The sequence below is a fragment of the Eupeodes corollae genome, chromosome 3, assembly GCF_945859685.1.
Source record: "Eupeodes corollae chromosome 3, idEupCoro1.1, whole genome shotgun sequence".
Classification (NCBI taxonomy): Eukaryota; Metazoa; Arthropoda; class Insecta; order Diptera; family Syrphidae; genus Eupeodes; species Eupeodes corollae.
The window spans coordinates 67,550,764-67,556,177 of record NC_079149.1 but is presented as its reverse complement, the minus strand read 5'-3'; the positions used below and the strand labels follow the sequence as shown (position 1 = coordinate 67,556,177).

Here is a 5,414-nt window from a genome sequence, read left to right as displayed (position 1 = left end):
AAAAAATTTCGGGGGGGGTTTCAATAAATATATGTTATATTATTTTTTTTATTTTAAATATCAAGTTTTTTTTTTGCTTTTTTGGCACTATTTTATATATGTAGGTACTAATAAACATGTTTGAATAAAAATTAAATATATACACAAACATACTCGTATGTCTTATGTAGTTATCTACATATCATACATTTTTGGTTAGATATACAGAATATTTACAAAGTGAAATCCAAGCGCCTTGGTACTTTTGCCATAATGTTTATTACATCCTCATAATCGATGTCTATTTCTTTGTAGATGGCCATTCATGAGTAAATACTTCAACAGTTCTTTTCATGTCTTCTTCATGAAGTTTGCAACATTTTTCTGGTAAAATATTTTGAATTTTGGAAATTAATTCACGATGGTCGAGGAACCGACATTTTAACTGAACCAACAAATCGTCCAAAAAAGGAACATAGATAGACCGACGAAAATTTTCTTCCGGACCGCCCGCATAAATGTCTCGTTTTGTCTGTTTGGCAATAATTCGTGGGACTTCCAATTGTAAGCCCATTTTATCAGCCATTTCCTTAGCTTCTGTAAATATGCTACCAAATCTTGTTTCGGAATTATGTCGCATTTCGACAATTTCTTCGTAAAGATGGTTGGCATATTCTACGCAGCTGCTGAGATCGGAATTTTTTTTTGGAGAAACTCACTAAGATTCTTAAAAAGGCTAAAAATTGGCTTTATCACTGTTAAGGAAACAATAAAATGAGCATTTTGTATTGCTGTTAGTAAAGTGTGAGGTTTGACTCCATCACTTTTCAAATTTTGTTCATCCAGAATCTCTAACGAACAGCAGATATGCTCATAAACGTCATAAAACAAACTAAGGGAGTCTAAATGCTCAACCCAACGCGTTTCGCAAAATTTTAAAAGCCGTGTTTGTTTTGCTTTTGGACAGGAAGCGTGTATTTGGTCTTTTAAAATTGTAGCTGCTTTCTTTTAAATTCTGAACAAATTAACAACCTCTTTGATGGTTCCTATACAAAATAATAATGTAACACAGATTTTGTCTAATTGCAATCTGATTTATTTGAATTTAATTGATGATTATGATGATGATGACACACACACTACGGCGTATGAGTACTTTCAGTTTTTTTTACAAAAAATAAAAACCTAACAAAAAACAATAAAAACTATACTAAATACTAATTTACTTTCGACTCAAATAGCATTTCAAAAATTAAAAATATTGTCTTTAAACTTTTTGTATTTCACAGAAAATATTGTTTTCGATATTCAGTAGTTTTTTTTATAAAAATCCAACAGTCCGTTTTTTCATAAACAAATAAAATCTACAAGAAATAGTACGCAAATTTGGTAAAAATTGATGTTCGGTTCTTGATACATATCTCTCAAATTAATTTCATTCATCCAACTTGTAAAAATTTTAAAAATGCTACTTAAATTGGTAAAAATTTGTTTTTGACTAAAAATCTATTTAACAAAACTAATCAATTTACTTATCTATCTTTCAAATTGATGTCGCTTTGTTTTTTTTTTTGTTATCACTGTATACCAGTATAATATCTTACAAACAAATATAGCTTTTGCTCAGTACTTGTTCTACTTTAAATACAAACTCAATATTGTGTGTCTTAAATACAGTCAGAGTGTACGTACAGTGCCGGTAACAAATATACCACTAATACATTTTTCGCCATAAGAAACATGGCGTAATTTTTAAGGACGGACGAAAGCAAAATTGTTTTGCTTGGAGGAAAATGATCACGCGGAGAACAACTCAAATTTCATTCTCAAAATGGTAGGTCATGGAGGATAAAGCATAATGGTTTTGGCTTGCTTTTCCTACTATGGCTTTGAACCAATGTTGGATCAACACGTTTATATTGACATTTTCAAAAACATTATGCTATCCTATGAAGATCAAGAAATTCCGCTTTTGTCGGTCTTCCAAGAGGTTAAAGAAGGCTATTTGTTTGGTTTCAACTCCATACAATAAATGAGAAAAAGTGGCCAGTCCAATCGCCTAATCTCAATCCAATTGAGAATGTGGTGGGCTGACTTATACAAAGCAGTTCCAGAAATGAAACCAACTAGCAACGAAGCACTGTGGGACGTAATAAAGGTCTCCTGGAAAAATATTTCGCTAGAGAACATTCCAGGATATGGATCGATGACCAGGTGATGTGAGTTGGTAATAGCCAACAAAAACTTTGTCACGAAGTATTAATTTTATTTCAACACACTATTTAGAATACAATTTTGTTGATTGTTTTTTCATGTTTTTCAAAGTAATAATTTTTTGTTAAGAAATGTAGTAATGGTGCTATTTTTAGAGTAGGTTTTGAACAAAAAGTTTTCGAATAAATTATATGTATGATTAAAATTTAATTTTTTTAGAAGTCAGTTGCTTATTTTTCTATAGATATTGATTAAACTTTATTCTTAAAAGACAAGAGAATATGTTTTTGGTGCTATTGTTTTTACAGCAGCTGTATACTGCAATATAATAACTTACATTTCGGTTTTCACTGTTCTGTGACACCTCTAGTTTTTGCTTTTTTGTGGGGGGACTTTTTTCGTCAGCATTCGTAACTGTTGCACTTGTAGCATTTGTGTTCACTGTCGGTTTAAAAAACTTCAGAATATTATTTTTACTCATTTTACTCTAAGTTTTCAAAAACTAAATATAAATCAGATTCAAATATCAAAAAATACTAAAAAATGACTTGCTTTCACGATTCACAAAACAGTTTGACTTTGACTTCAAAGCTAAAACTTAATTTTCATATGCATTATGCATGTATAGTTTTTTTTTCTATTATCACAGTTCTCTTTTTTTTGTTTTCGCATTTTCAAATTTCCCGTAGATTGCTTGATTGAATTTTGAAATTGTAGCAAATTTATTCAAATTTTTCGTTTAACATAATTTGAGAAATTAAGTTTGTATCATTTCTGTTATACAATAATGGATATTTGTTTACTGCACATATTCTGATATTTCGGAGGGGGTTTTAACCCCCAAAACCCCCCCCTGCGTTCGCCCCTGCGTTTGATTCTGGAAATAGATGTTGAAAATAGTTCAGATGTTTCGTCAATCGTCAGTATACCTTAACGGTGATTTTGATGCTCTGAACAACTTTATTCCAACGAGTGAACGAATACTTTATGTTTCGATTTTTGCTTCGCCTTTTATACTCTAAGCTTGATTCTTTTACTGTTTGTTTCATTTTTAAGTTTCTAAATTCCTCATTTGATCATTAAAACATTTTTATTTACAAATTCTTGCTCTTTATTTCAATTCACTTTAATACTCTTCTTTTATAATTTTCTTTTATAAACTTTACTTTCTAAATTTTTCTTATTGATGGTATTGGTTTATGAGAGGTTGCGTTGGCGGTGGTTTATAAGCGAATAAGAATGAGTTATACTAGCACATTGCACATGGCACATAGAACAAGTTCATATATAATGAACTAGCTCTGCTTTTCGGACCGGGAGGAATCGAAACAGCAAAGACGTGTTTAATAACCTGAACAGTTACAATTGTTACAATTTTTATTTATAGTGGTGGGAAAAAATATACTATGTTACAATTTGTGCAATTTTTTTTATATACAATTTTCTCTTATTCTTTTTAAATTTTTCTTTAACAATGTTAATTTTTCTTCGTATTCAAAGAATTAATCACCCCTATTGCGAGTTTCACTTTTTCTGGATTCCGTCCGAAAAAAATGACATTTCACATTTCCCTTATTGTGAGTTTCGGACGGAAAATTTTCCACTTCGAAAAATTTCCCCCTATTGTGAACTTTTTTTTCGGGTGGAACTTCAAGTCTTTGACAACTCTTTCTTTCACTCAAAATTTGGCGGCGGAAAAGGACAACTTTGGCGAAAAATGTAAGTAATTTTTATAAATAACAACAAAATAATCGAAAATAACTCCAACTTTTTTATTTTCAAGGAGTAAAACAACAAACAACATCCTATTATGCTTGGCATATTGAATTTCATGAAGAAATCTTGGCTGATTCTTCTACATTCGTATTTTTTTCTCCACTTTATCCATTCTGGACAAAGCCTCTCCTCCAACACGTTCAACACTTCAGCCATAATAAGGCTTACAGATGGTTGTGCCAACCCAACTTCATGGTCCTTCCCAACTCCCTTTTGCTACCCGCCCTCCGCAAGGAAACGTAAGGTGGCTGCAAGTTTTATAATTGGGGGCACACCAAATTTTTGTTTTACTGGGGGCAAGGAACTGGAAAGAACATCCAACAAATATTTGAAGGCTTCTTTATTTACTCGATAGTGTTGATGAAATCTGAAAAAAAGTTTGATTCGTAATCTACATTTATATTCACAAATTCTTTACATGAAACTTATTACTTACAATGGCTCACGCAACTCCAAAGGGTTTGAAGAATCTCTGAGTTGTCTTCTGATTGATTTTTGTTTTTTGTTTTTCTTCCTCATCATTAATCATTTCCCTCAGGGCTATGCTATACATGTTGCTAAAGTAAAATATAAAAACAATTCTAAACAATTTGTGTAATAAAATATCATACTGTTCAAGTTCATACCTTTTGATGAGAGCAAATAAAGGCTACGGCAGAATCACAAAAAAACAATTTTTATTTGTTTTATTTACTTATTTTCAAGTATATTTATTTTTATGAATTAAAGACGGAATCACGGAATGCACGGATATTGTTTACTTTTTTAAAAAATTTAATTCACACTTCACTCATCTGTCAAAAATCTGTTTAGCCGTGTTCGAAGTGATGTAGTTCTGAATTGTTCCGGTTTTTTTTGTTTTGGTTATGGATACAGTCGTTTGTTTTTTTTTTTTTCTTGAAAAATTACTTCTAACATACAAAAAATATTTAATAAAGTTTTTAACTCAACAAATTGTCATTTTCATTCCAAAAGGGGTTGAAAATAATAATTTATTTGCAAAACTAGAACACCGTCCTATTGTAATTTTTTCTGGGATTTGTTCAGATATTTCGTTCAGCTTGTATTTGCCTTTTCAATGAACGCTTCTTTTTTTCGAAATGTCACCTCTAATTCGAAGTGAAAATTCATTCGGGTGGAACTCACAATAGCTTTAAAAATTCCGGGGGAACAATAATTTTTCCGGGTGAAACTCACAATAGGGGTGAATTATTACTTAATATTACAGTATAATATTTTGAACCTAATATTAGCTCAATAAAGGATTTATAAAATATTTGTTTAAAATAGTTTGGAATTAATACAACTAAAACTATTGTTATTATATAATAATGCTAAACTTTTAATCGACATTAAATCCTTTATCATAATATTATCTAAGTGATTATTTAATATTTAATTAAGTATTTCTGTCTTTTCGTGATTTTCATAATTTATTTGCGGCT

The 5,414-nt window shown here is 30.5% G+C and overlaps 1 long non-coding RNA gene across 1 annotated transcript; it reads right to left on the bottom strand.

Annotated features, from left to right (window-relative positions):
• Positions 1-4,077: 4,077 nt before the first annotated feature.
• On the bottom strand, positions 4,078-5,146 carry LOC129952025 (uncharacterized). The gene is made up of 3 exons (XR_008782259.1): positions 4,596-5,146; positions 4,406-4,526; positions 4,078-4,336 (listed from the first exon to the last, which is right to left on the bottom strand). It is a non-coding gene; the product is annotated as an uncharacterized LOC129952025 (long non-coding RNA).
• Positions 5,147-5,414: the final 268 nt, after the last annotated feature.